The sequence below is a fragment of the Stegodyphus dumicola genome, chromosome 9, assembly GCF_044657685.1.
Source record: "Stegodyphus dumicola isolate Sdum_Otavi_A_Nest chromosome 9, ASM4465768v1".
NCBI lineage: Eukaryota > Metazoa > Arthropoda > Arachnida > Araneae > Eresidae > Stegodyphus > Stegodyphus dumicola.
In genome coordinates this window covers 80,229,284-80,244,414 of record NC_140776.1, presented here as the reverse complement: position 1 = coordinate 80,244,414, position 15,131 = coordinate 80,229,284, and the positions used below count along the sequence as shown (strand labels likewise).

General features: G+C 31.0%; 1 protein-coding gene across 5 annotated transcripts in view; it reads right to left on the bottom strand.

Moving 5' to 3' along the window:
- The window catches only part of LOC118190485 (liver carboxylesterase-like), a 118,020-nt gene that overhangs the window by 42,332 nt on the left and 60,557 nt on the right, over positions 1-15,131 (bottom strand). The gene's annotated exons all lie outside the window — the stretch shown is intronic.

Genomic DNA, 15,131 nt, shown 5'->3' with positions numbered 1-15,131 from the left:
AAATCTTCTGAAGATGCACATTTTAGTTTTGGTAAAATTATTCTAAAATTTGATGCATTTGCTCTGTCTGGTTATCTAGAGTTTAACTAATTATGCAAGCTAACTAATTTTTCTGCAACAGTTTATGCCTGTAACTTGGAACGTTAGAAGAGTAAGAAATGTGTAAGGAGTTTTGTTTTCTATAAACTAATAGAAAAATTTGTTTTAAGTCTTGGATAGAGTTGGGATTTTGTTTTTTTGACCTTTTAGTTTAATTTATAGCTAAGAATTACAATGATACAGTGAATAGGTTGCTTGAGTTAATACTATTGTAAACATTTTTTCCTGTTTCATCATTACGTTCATTATTAGTAAGTCTCTCACATGAACCTACTAAATTTATTTGTTAAGAAATTCTGTTTTTAAGATCTACAAAGTGTTTCCCTCTTGTCAGAAGCGGTGAAAACATTTTGCACTTTCTATTATAATCTTCATGTTTCTAGGGTTCAAATAAATGCCGTTATTATCATTATCACAAACTTATTAAAATAAGAAAAGCATATTTTTTCCCTAAGAAAGAATATTTTAGGAGAAGTCGGAAGCTAGTCCATATACTGTATGAAGAAGCTTTAGAAGACAGAATATGTAGTTGATTACGGGTTAACGTTTTATACCTCCTCGACAAAAATTCAAGATAAAAGTTGCTGAAAATAATAAACATATTATAAACCTTCTTTATTGAAACTTCTTATCATTAAAATCTTTGTACGTTTCTTTGCCCAAATTATAAAAATGCAAAATTTATGAATATCGTGGGGGGGGGGTCGTGTTGGATGAGATCATAAACGAGTCCTTTATCGTGTAACAATAAGTTACACATGGACATAACATATAATTTTAAGATTTTACAGAGCAAGGGTCTGATACAATCTAAACAGGTTCATCACTTGGCCTCTGCTACTCAACAAAGGGCACCATACTCTCGCTGCTAAAGTGAGTCCACCATAGTTTATAGTATCAAGAGCGGTTACATGAAGTAATTTTCCAAAGTTTTTAGATTAACGATGGCTTTAGATAACCAAGACGTTTTCACTGCAGCTGAGATAGATTGATGTCCCCCAACAACATTGCCGAGTTATCAACATAAGGAGAGAATATCATTATACAAAATATCGTGGTAGAGAAAAAAGCATGGACAAACTTCGTTCATCTAAATCATCGTGGTACAGAACATAGCTGAAGAAAATAAAATGGTGACGGAATTTTGCAATTCAAAACATCGTGGTTAATAAAATAGGCTATAAAACATTGAATGGCAAAAGCACCACAGAAAAATGGATTTTACGCATCTAACACATTCAGAATTTTATAAAAAAAATTTTGAGACATATTTTTTGCAATAGCAATGTTATTTTGATACAGTGAGCATTCACTAAGATGACCATTCGCTATTTCAGATGATTCGGGTCTTCTGTGGAGAGGGTCATTTTAGGAAGCTGATGTTTAATGAAAATAACCATCTGCACTAATCGTAATCATCTGTAATCGCAGGTGGTCTTCACTTTTTATTACTGTTTGCATTTGTTATACTTTTTAGCTAAAAAGAATAGTGATAAAACAATTTCCTAACTCTCAAGCTCTATTTAAAAACTCTTTTAAAATAAGAAAGTGTCGGAAAGGTTTCATAAAAAACCAACAATAATTTTTGCATCAATAACAGAAAAATACATTCTTCTAAGATTATTCAGAAAGTTACCATAGAATTGCGTAAAAATATAAAAGTCATGGGTTAAAACTACTGACATACAATACAAAGAAATGGATAGTTCAAAAGAAATTGATGACTAATATGGATCCGCACATTAAAAAACATCTAAAATTCATAGAGGCGGGAAAACTGTAATTTATTTATTTTTCTCCAATTAAAATGCAGTGCATCTACTCACAGCGGCTCTTCCCAAAGACAACCGCCTCTGAAAGTAACAAGCACTTCTGAAAAAATTAATTAAAATCTTTACTAAATAGCACCTTTCTAAGATGACCACATCCACGGAAGAGTAAAATCATCTGAAACCATGAAGTATCGTCTTGGAGAGGATTCGCTGCATTCAAAATAGCACTGCAGTCATAAAAAATATGTTTCACAGATTTTTGAACGTATTAAAAGCATATAATGCATTTTCTGCGGTGCTTTCTCACTCGATGTATTGTAGGCTGCTGTAGGTTTTAACTGTGATGTTTTGAAACGATAAAATCTGTCACCTTTTTATTTTCTACTATGATGTTTTATATTTTGATATTGAGAACTCGAGGTTTTCTCCTTTTTTTTTTCTCTATTACGATGTTTTCTCTTTGCGTTTTCTTCGGAACGTTTCCATCCGTGACGTTTTTGTTTACATATAAATCATGGGTTAAGGTAACCATTGGCCTGTATATATACCATAGGACAATGACATATTCGTGTATGGTATGACAGATTCACATAAAGCTGCGCCAGATATATCTGCGCATTACAACATAAATTACTTAATATTAAGTTAATTATTATTAAGCAAGCCCATAAAAAAGACCCCACTGGGATAACTGCCCACGCGACTAATATCCACACCGATGAAAGCGCACATTGATAAAAAGCCCACACTGATAGAAGCCCACATTGATAAAAAACCACACAAATATAAGCCCACGCTGATAAAAGCCCACACTGATAAAAACGCACATAATCAAAAGGGACTTATGATTTTTTAATTATTTCCATGCATTTATAAGTTTAATTATAATAAATGGAGTATTCAGATCTGAATTCTAATGTATCAAATATATCTTGTTCGTATATTTTATCACTTCTTTGTTTGTTTAATTTATTAGGTTGAAAGCAATCTTTCTACTCTCTGATTAAGTGATTAGCTATAACGTTTCGATGGTAAATCTGAAATTGCATTTTATTATTTATTTATTTAATTTTGGTATGTGTATGTGAAATTAAAAAATATTATTGTGGAGTTTCTCACATGCTATTTTTAAGGTAATATGGCTAATATTAAATATAATTATGTTTCATTATTAAAACTATTAACTTTTTAATTAAAAACACTTGAATTTTATTTTATTTCTTTTTAGTTTTTCTTTAGTTCCTTTTTAGTTTAAGAATATTAGAACAGTTAAGCACAACGAAAACTTGGCTAAGAGATATTTTATTCTTTACTTTAGACTGAGCTTATTATCAAAGTTTAAACATATTTCTCATTGAAAGCTGTTTTGAATGTAACAATTATAATTTGGCGATTTTCTAGAGATATTTTCTTTTAGATTTCTGAATAAATTAAAACTGTCAGCTGAAACCCTGTCAGAAAATGAATTCCAAATGTAACCTTTTAATTTTTCAACTACAGCAATTTGGAATAGTGTTTTTAATTTTTCTTTTATTTATTTATTTTGGGGGGGGATGGAACAACTCTTAGAAGTCAACATGTCTACAAATTTAAGTACAATCCCCTCAAACTATAGTAATAAGCATGTAGCATTTTATTAGAGATTGTGAAGATGGCAGAGAACAATGCATATAATAACATCTAATAACATTTTGTCACTTTATAAATATATATTTATAGTCATCAGATCCAAAGTTCATTGTTTTTATATTCTAAGTATACATATTATATAAATTATTCATTAATAGCATTATGTATAGTAATAGAATATTACTATTAATGTTTCAAATTGAAATTTTTTAATAATTTGTCTGGCATTTGCTGTATATTTGTTCAAGACGCATGGATATCAGTTATATAACATGGAAAATACACAGAAAGCAGCTAATCTTACATAACAGCTGATTGTGAAAGAAAAATTACAGTGCTTTTAATTACGGTTATAGTGCTTTTAAATCTCCCTGTTGTAAATAGTCGTTTTCTAATTGACAATAGATTAAATTAATTCCATTATCCATTAGAAAATAATTATAGTGAATTATATCTATTGACGACATTTCTAAGAGGTCACCTTTTGAAAGACACCTGCATTTTTTGTGAACATGAACGAAAATTGCCAGCGAATATCACATTTCTAAGGCCACCATATCTACAACCAAAATCCTTTAAAACCGTGAACCGAATAATTGTTACATTAAAACAGCTTTCAATGAGAAATATGTTTGAAAACTTTGATAATAAGCTCTGTCTAAAGTAAAGAATAAAATATCTCTTAGCCAAGTTTTCATTGTTTTTAACTCTTTTAATATTCTTAAACTAAAAAGGAACTAAAGGAAAAACTAAAAGAAAATAAAATAAAATTCAAGTGTTTTTAATTAAAAAATTAATAGTTTTAATAATGAAACATAATTATATTTAATCTCAGCCATATTACCTTAAAAATATCATGTGAGAAACTCCACAATGATATTTTTCATTTTCACATACACATACGAAAGTTAAATAAGTAAATAAATAATAAAATACAATTTCAGATTTATCATAGAAATATTATAGATAATCACTTAATCAGAGAGTAGAAAGTTTGCTTTCAACCTAATAAATTAAACAAATAAAGTAGTGATAGAATATACAAACAGACATATTTGAAACATTAAAATTCAAATCTGAATACTCCATTTATTATTATTAAAATTATAAATACATAAAAATAATTAAAAAAGCATAAGTCCCTTTTGATTATGTGCGCTTTTATCAGTGTGGGCTTTTATCAGTGTGGGCTTATATCTATGTGAGCTTTTATCAAAGTGGGCTTTTATCAGTGTGGGGTTTCATCAATGTGCGCTTTCATCGCTGTGGGTATTTGTGGGGTGGACAATTATCATAGTGGACTTTCTTTTGTGGGCTTTTGTCGCGTGCGCTTTCGTGCAGTGGGCTTTTGTCTGGGAACCCATATTGACAACACTAATTAGCTCAGCATAGGGGAGTGAATAATACTGTACCTTAATAAATCACATTCACTGCAATTAATATTAAGAGACATATGATATATAATAATTATGGTTAAGGACTTGTACTGGGATTATATTGAACACAAACACTGCACTACAGATACGGACTAATATTAAGAGTATTGGTATAAAATATTGCCAAAGCAATGTGGCATAGGTCATAACTTATACATGTAAGTACAATTGTTAGAACTGTTACACATACGTTACATAGTACGTAGTACAAGTGCAATTCAATTAATATAAGGGTTCAAGTAACTAATGATAACAAGTAATGGTTATTTATATTCATATTGATGCGATCTCGTTCCAAGATTCCGTTATCGTGATTACTGTGATAACCAATATCTATATTGACATACACCAAACTTAATATATATTTATACAACAACAACAACAAAAAGGGGCTATTGACATTCACAGTAAAAAACGTTGATATTAATAGTTATAAGATGCATGCAATTTGACATTAAATGTATATTAAATACAATATAAATCATAGAACAATTATATGGAGAATGATTCTAAAAGATGTACAATTATCATAAGTATATAAATATATTAAACATATACTGCATAAAATCAATGGCTTAAACACTATTTTTACATTTGACATAAGTTACATGCAGATCAATGACTTGGGACACTGGTTACATTATAGCTTTCCTTACTACATTGGAGTTGCGTCATTGCAGTTGAATTATAGTAAAGTATACTTTATCCTAGACGCAGATACACACAGTTAGCTTTTACATATTACATTTAGAGTGCACTTACGATTAAAATTGCATTTTAATATTACATATGTCCATGTGTTTGGATATCAGTTTAAAATTTGATACAGAGTTTAGGTATCCATTCATCGCAAATTTCACAGTAACTTTGTAAAGTTATGCAGTTCTTATGGCATTGAGTGTATGCAAATATACTTAGGCTGGGCGCCCTGCTAAATTTGACACAAGTCTGTGTTCAGTACTGTCACTTTGTCCATCATACGTCTAATTTTTTGGATTAAGTGGCACTGCTTAATGAGGAATTTACAGAAGGCCTGTCAGTTGGTTGTTGGTATAGGAACATGTTGTCCCTCTGTGAGTGGGCAAGAAGTCAGATAGTGCTCCGGGGAGCCTGTGTGACCGACCACACGTATATTAGTCTGAGGGACAGAGGCCAAATCGATAGAAGTATGCTGGAAAGGGTCCATGTCCCAATACGTACCTAACCAGCTGCGAAATGGCAATATTCAGTGCTGTGTTCACATAGCTAATATGGTAGTGGATACGTTTTCCAGTGGTGCTGTCATCCCATTCTTGTTGCAAACCCGTAACTTATAAAACATAGGCATATCTAAGGATTACAACGCACCGGTCTTAGGCACGGTTTAGAAGATAAAAATAAAAAATTAATAATAAAGTGAGCATTTGGTGAGGTCAGCTTGATTAACCCTCTGAGCGTTATGACCGGGTTTAGGCTGTCAAGACGGCCTACCTTGAAAGCGTTACCGACGCTTCTAGGCGGTCACTGGAAAAGTGCTCGAAAGCGTTACTGACGGTTCTAGGCGGTCAGTGGTGAAGACCTTGAAAGCGTTATGACCGCCTTAAAGCGGCCGTGCAGATGTCTCCCGCCCACCCCTTATTTCTGGAACCCTGGAGATCTCTAAATGACAACTCTCAGTAGGAATTTAAGAGGGTTGCTCTTCTTCGTTTTAGACCTCTACGTTTTATCGCCAAGAAAGTGTTTAGACATACGACAAACTGACGCGAACATTCTTCACTAAATCAATAAGTAGCATGTAAAACTTTCCCAATACTATGTTTAAACAGATAACATTTTTATAAAATATCCTTTAGATTTCAAACTAAATGCTCAGAAATATGCAAAATGCTTGTGAATTCAATTAAAAAATAACATTTAAAAATATTTGTATTATTTAAATAAATTTACTTATGATTATGTAGATGCATAAAACCGGCGAGTTAAAAACTTTCAATTAATTCGCGCGAACCGAATAGTACTGCATTCAGTTAACCTGAATTACACGCAATTGCATATAAAGAATAACATTACTTACGCAACAAGTAAGATAAAAATTAGAAAATCAATATTCTATTTTAATAAGTTATAATAAGCGTATTATTGATAGGGGTTTATAAAACGCGAACTAATTTAATAGTAAATATAATAATAGCGACTTAATTATTCTTTTTGGAACAATATTCGTCGCTTATACTGGTTTGCTGAAGTTTTGTTCTAATGCATTTTAAATCGTCCAATGCTTTTAATGTATATTGATATGAATGTGATTTTTATTAGAAAAAATTTTAATAAGTTTGATTTTCTTGTGTGCTCATGCTTTACATAATATATATTACTTTGTTCAACGCAATGAAACTACAAGAAGCAACGAAGAACTGAGTTAAAATTTCCATATTTTATTACATAAATTATTAAAATACTATACAGCGTAACATCTGAGTTTCCGAAATGTGACCCGCAACTTTTCTAGGAGTTACAAATTTGAATTAAAAAAAATAGCAGTAATTAAGCAATAAACACTAAATACTAATAAGAAAAAAAGCACGAAAGGTTTTTTTTTTTTTTTTTTTTTTTTTTTTTTTTTTTTTTTTTATGCTTGTTTAGTTTATTTTATTGTTTTTGGATATATATTGTTGGCGAATGGTGAAGTTGTCGTTGGCAAATGACACATAATAAAGATAATAAAGAAGAATGATCTGCATTATTTATTATTTAAAATGCATATAAATTTCCTCTAAAATAGTATCAGTCTTAAACTGAATGTTGTCTAGACAGTTGCAATAATATTTTAACTTGATTAACGTATCAAATACAGTTTCCTTTTCGATAACTTCGTCAGCAATCTGAAGAACCTTTTCGACTCATTAGATGATTTTGAATAAAACTTGGATTAGTCCAATTTTAAAAATATTTAGAATTACCGAAATAATAAAAGCTAATCTTAATTACTTTATCAAAGTGCTACATTATTTAGTCAGCGAGAACTGATCATAAAATCTGAGCCTTATGCCCAAGATTCATAGGTCTAAGCAGTAAAAAAAGCTTGTCCTTCTAGATAAAATCGTCACATATTATGGAAAAGATTTTGCAAGACATCATTATTTTAGACAAAACACGACTTTTTAAGTTTAATCTCATGTATTAGAGATCAAGTATTTTACCATAACTTTGTTTTCACATATGCAGATGATCGCCGTGTTTTTAACTTCCATAGCTTAAATTAAAGAAATACACATAGCAATTTCAACCATGAACATTTGACTTCAAAGAAATTTTTTTTTTGACATGCTAAGCGAAGAAATGACTAAATATTGATTGATTTTACATTTATGTTAAATGACAGTGATTAAAAAAGAATAGCTGTAGATGTGTAAAAAACCTGTACGTGTAACCTTCTGTATTTCTAAAGGAAAGCTTAACATGGTTCACAATAACGGATGGCTTTGATCATTCAGTAAAGTCATCGTAGGTACATTCAGTTCGCGGTTTTGAAGAACTGCAGTAGTTCCGATTTGTCGCCTAAGAGTAATTACACCCCTGGGGGACTGCTTTACTTACGGAAAGGAAAAACAAGTTTTTAAACATACGCATACAAACGACGTACCTTTTCTCACAACATAAATGGCAGATGTGATAATTTGAACACATGCTTTCAATCAGTTGCTGCCTCCTAACAAAGGTTCCTAGCAATGTCTTGTAATTTTAAATATGCTGTGTTAGAGCACTGTGAATGCTTCCATTCATTATTTTTAATTTATAAATTGATACGAAAGTTTGTAAAAATGAAAACTGGAGTCACTTCCTTTCACATAATTTCTGACTAGCTCTTCCAAAATATTTTAAAGCTTACTTTACAACATACTAGAAAAGTCTACATTTTGGGAAATTCATTTGCTGTTTTTAGTTAGTAGTTTTAATTGGGGTTGTTATGTAAGAAGGCATTTAATCGTTGTTGTTGTGTTACAGTGCTTATTTTATTGTATAAGTACTTGTAAGGCAGCAATAATGCAAATATTACTTTATTTGTTAATATTATAATGCATAGAGGAACTTAAAAAAAGAACAAAAATAATTTTTCTTTTATAATATGTCCTTAAAGGGTTTCCAATGAAAGCATAGATAACTAAGTAGTAACATTAATAACATTATATCAATTAATTTACTAACCGAATATGATAAAAATTTCAAATTCGAAATCCGTCTGTTTACTGAGTACTTTTCTCAGAAAGAAAAATATCTTCAAAAAATCTATGCTGTTAATACATTTTTGGATAACTTCCTGAGAGGAATTCATTATTAGGTGCTTAAAGCCATGAAACAGGTAAACTTGACAACGCACTCGGCAGGCTCACAGTCATGGCCCGTTCGGTTTTTTAAATACAGGAAAGCTATGAAGACTATCTACCTAAGAGTAGGGATGCCTTCGCGGAGGATATTCTGAAAAAAGTTAGCATATTACACATGAAGGAAACCACGAAAACCAACCATGCAGTCAGTCCGTTCGCCTGAGATCGAACTCAAACCAGGCCGAACTACCAGTATTCAGATTCAGAGGTCTTAACTGTTCGGCATATTGATGAGGCCTTGAACACAATCATGAATCTTCAAACTTATTCAGCTGGACGTGCTGTTAATTCCATATATTCTCCTCTCTTAAAGACTGAAATTCGTATCATAGATCTTTCAGTTTACTTATTGGACCTGCTACTACTTGCACCACCAGGGGAAGCAAGGCAAAAAAGGCAATTATTCTTAATAAATGTACCAGCACGACATCATTACATGATTTGTTGGACATCTTAACTTCGAAAATTATATGGAATGTATTTCCAAATGGATATTATGTTCGATTATTTTTTAACTTGTTGATTCTAAGCCGATCGTCACCTTTTCAATCCAAAAAAAATTCGTATTATATCTAGATGCTATATAAATCATTTTATCTACATACACTAATTTACGAAATTTAACTTTTACATTAGTCCTACAGCAAGAAATTTCAAAATAGAAAATGTTCTTCAACTGCAAAGCAGTTGTATGAATATAATAAGTTTCAGAAACTGTATTTACTATGATTTAAGGCTTTAAAATTTTAAAATTTATAACAAAGATTTCAGGAGGCGTCTTGGCATTGAAATAATGGAATACAAATCCTGAATTCTTAAAAAGTCCTCCAAGAAGGCATCCCTCCTTTTAGGCAGATAGCCCTAGAATGCTTTACAATAGTTAAATAAGCCAAAGCATACTGTTGCTGTACAAAAAAATATTGTATTTTTCTTAGATAATTTCGACTGCAAAAGTTATATTTGTTACTACGAAAAGATTTTATTTTTGTGCTAAATTCTGAATGCTTGAATTTTTATTATACACAGAAACAGAGATAACAAAAAACAAAAAAACAAAAAAAAAACAAAAAAACAAATATATATATATAAACAAAATAATCATTGTTAAATAGATTTTTAATAAGAATATTTTGGAAAAAATAAATGATTAATGTATACTTTACGTCGTACTTCCTAAAAAGCTTGTTCTAATTGAAAACGATGAAACATTCTTGAATCATCTGACTAAGAAGTGGAATGCTTTCGTGGAAGATTCTGAAAGGAAACTTGGCTCATAATTGTATTTCACACAGATAAATCCTAAAAAGTTCCTATGTAGCCAGGCTGTACGCCATGATTCGAATCCGTATCGAAGGAACAGATTTTGTGGTCTTATCCAGTCGGCCATCAGAAAACCCAGTTTCGTAGAAAACTACAAGAATCGGGTCATTAAATAATTTGCTATTACATTGCATCGGCTAAATAATTTGCATGTCACATAGATTTAAAAATTTAACATAGCAATCAAAGTCACATTTTCCTAAACAGATATGGGCTAGCCAATGGTCAAGCGGTAATATCGTTGAACACTGGTAGTTTCGACTCGGACTCAAGTTCTGGCAAACAGGTTGACAGCATGGACGCTTCGATGAGTTTCCTTCTGTGGTTCAATACCAGCCAATTTCCCTTGGGAAGTTCTCCACGAAGACATACTTTCATTAGTAAGATAACACTTTCTTACTTTGCCGTAATCAAATAAACTAAACTAAACCTAAAACTGTCATATGTTTTGCCGCCTTTTTAAAGGAAGTTTCACATTCAACATCCCTTACAGTAATGAGATAATTTTACTTGTTCGCATATGCCATATTGACACATTTTACCCGCTCAAATATTCAAGAGGATAATTATAACTCTATTTTAGCTGATGATAGAATAGACAGAAACAGATAATAGAATATTTGGAAATAGACGATAGAAATGGATCTTTACGTAGATCTTGTGCAGTTGTCATATTGTATTTTAACTGACTGCTTTTAAATACATTTAGATAACATAACTTTAAAAATACCAAATTTGTGTATAGAAATATTGCTTTAGATGAACTATAGAATGAATATTACAAAAAGTATTTTTCAGAAAGACAATTTAAGACGGAAATTATTGTGCGATATTAATTTTAAAACGATATTTTCCTCCTTAAAGTTATAAGGTAGTTTCTCCCTCCTTTCTGCATGCCTTCTTGGTGTAATGTAGTGCATTCGGCGTATATTCGAGAGGTCCAAGGTTCGAGTCCCGGCTAGGGCTTTGCTTATTTTTTTATGTGTCTCCTCCACAAACATCCTACAACCTAATGTTCTACAGTGTCGTCTGAACTAAAAAAAGGGGCTGGATGATGATTCTTCACCACCGGGATTTGGCAGTTGGGTCTCCTAATCTGCAGTCGGCCTTTAAAAGGCGGAGTATATAAGGTATTTTCTAACTTCTCACTGGATCCTTCGTGGTGTAATGGTAGCATTCTCAGCGCGTATTCGAGAGGTCCAGGTTCGAATCCCGGTGAGGGCATTGCTCATTTTTCACTTCCTTAGTATCAAAAAAACCTAATCACTCTGCGAATTGTCTTTCTGAAGACAATATCTGGTTTCATATAAATATTTTACAAAAGCTATTTAAAAAAAAAATTAATCAGTTATTCTTTAAATTTTGCTTTAAAAAAGTGTATTTAATCTGTTTCTCTTCAAGATATGCTATTTAGATTACTTCTTATCTTTCCTGTAAAATATTTACAAACAAATAAAGCTCATATATTTGAGATCGTTTGATATTCAAACCATATATTTATTTATTTTGAAACATCTTAAGAAATCTGATGCGGACATCACATGACTTCCTTGTACACCAAAAAAATTAAACACATTTTTTGCTAAACTTTATTTAAACCTATTTCGTTTGAAAATAAAATAGGTTCTTCCATTTCAAAATACCCATTTGGAACTGCCAATTGCAATAAAAAGGGAGGTGCACAACTAGATGTTATAGCAATCGCATACAGAAACTTTCAACATTTTACGATTTACCGTTTTTGAGTTATGCGATATACACGAATACATACGTACGGACACACGTCGCGCTAAAACTAGTCGTAAGTTCCAAATATAAAATTTCAGCATTTTATGGTGAAGTTATGCGACATACGTACGTGTAAGCGTCATGATGGAACTAATCAAAATGAAAATTTCCTTTAAAATATGAAAAATCGAAATTTTTCACGATTACAATACTTTACTTGTTTCTAAAACGTCAAAACGATGTCATAAATAACTAACTTCTAATAAATTTATGATACAATCTAAAGAATTATTTAAATCTAATACTTTAATCTGGAATAAACTTAAAATATTTGAAAACTAAATATAAACACAATATTAAAATAATTTGCGAATAATTTGTATTCGAAAAATTAGAACATGAGGGCAAAAATTCTCACAAATTCCCTTTGTATATTAAAAAGTATTTTCTAAGAAAATAGCTGTAAAGAATGCAAGATGAATTTTTCACCATCATCGAAGCAATTCCTTAAAAGACTGGAAATTTAAAGCATTTTACGTAGTTTCTATTACTGATGCATATTTACTTTCTTATTCGGCACATATCTTGATTAAGGTACGAGCAATATACAGCATATGTGTTAATATGCAAACTATAACGTAGCCAAATAGGAGATAAAATTACATTTTAGCAACCAATCCTGTGAACATTTCGAATTCCCCAAATGCTAAAAAATGCAAATTTTGAACAATCTATAAGTACATTTTCATTGGTGAGCCTGTTTATTGCACATATTTTCGAATCTGAGAATCGAAGCGAACGTATCCATTCACATTTCTTTTTCCTCATTGAACATCTTGAAGTACTTGCTTTTCTCACAAGTAACAGCTGAAAACTCAATGTCGCTTAAATATAATATAGCAAATGAAATTAAATTTCACTTCTTAAAATTTGCTACTTAGCACCAGATATTCATCTTTTACTAATATCCGAAATTGAATTCTGGTTAGTTTTATTTGTAAAATTTATCGAGGGGACAGTTAATGAATTGAACACTATCTATTAAATATAATGTTTTCTTTCATCGCATTAACACATGAATCATTCAAATGTAAAATCAAGAGGGTTAAGTACCATTTCTTAGATAATATTGAGATATTTTGCGGCTCTCTGTCAGCTACGTCAGGTAATTTACGACCTACGCTTATAAACTATTATCAAATATTCCCATTGTAAAATAAATGTCCGTGATTCTGTCGCTCTAGCAAGGGCATATGTTTACTACCACAAATGTGATCAGGAACACAGAAGTTGTAAAATTAAAATTTTCAGTGCTTAGTGAACGACACTAAACTCATAAATTTGACATAAATAAAAGTAAAGATCAATTACTGAGAGTGACAAAGCAAGGAATTCAAAAACTTGCTACAATGAGTGCAGTTTAGAAGAATAAAAATAGAGGTCAGAAATGAAACTGTAAATAGTTTTTCTTTTAACTTTTTTCTGTAATTAAATGAAATAATACATTATTGGAAGAAACAATTCTGGTTACAAGAAAAAGGGGTAAATCTATATACAAACAATTACGATAAATCTATATACAAACAATTACGATATAAATGAAGATAGTAAACATAAAATATTCCTCGCTTCATGTCTCGTAGCTTTTACGAAAGACTTACAGTAGTATTTTTTTAGTTATGAACATGCATTTCCTTTATATACCCCAAAAGTAAAAACACGGTTCAGACTTTGTTTTAAGCAATGTTTAAAGAAAGATATGACTTTTATTTGGGGTAAAATCACTCAAGTTTACGTCATTTTTGCAGGAATTTTGCTTGGGTGTAAAGAAAAAAATTAACAAAAATATATATACAGTGTCTCAAAAAAGTGATGGGACACTTGTGCTTTACAAAAGGAAACTGCAATAAAATAAATTTAAAAAACATGTAAAATTTTTTGTGGGTGTGTTTCATACTTAAATTTAGTAACAATTATTACATAACATACATTTTCTCAAAATATTAAAATATTAATTTAATAAAAATACAATTGTTTAGAACGGAGCAGAAAATGGCTCACTTAAGTGATGGGACACTTACTTTTCCATCAAATATTTATCCAAAAATTTTACTTTTTAAAAGGTTTTAATATTTTGTTGGATTTCCTTTTACTTTTAAAACATGATTTAATCTTCTTGGGATGGATTCGACTAATTTTTTTGTGATTTCTGGAATGATTTTACCCCATTCTTCTTGAAGCACCGATTTTAATTGTTGTCTTGAAGAAATGGTGGGTTTGCGAATTCTTGATTCCAATTCTTGCCAAATGTTCTCTATGGGATTTAATTGTGGAGCTTGTGTGGGTGTTTTTATTATTTCAGGACAGTTATACAGCAGCCAGAGTCTAACTTTCAAAGCACTGTGCTTGGGGTCATTGTCCTGGTAGAATTTAAAACCGTCATGAAGGTTCAATTTTCGTGCTGAAGATTTCAAATTTTGATTTAAAATGTCAATATACTTGTACTGATCCATTATACTGTCAATAAAAACAAGATTACCAACTCCAGCGGACGACATACACCCCCATACCATAAATCCTCCTCCACCATGTTTTACTGTTGGCACCAAGTTCTGTTTACGAAATTCTTCCCTGGGTTTTCTCCACACCAAGATTCTACGGTCAGAACCAAATATACTAAATTTACTCTCATCAGCAAATATAACTTCATTCCAGTAATCAGAATTCTTATTTATGTTGGATTTTGCGAAAGCCAGTCTGAGTCTATTCTTTTCACTTACGAA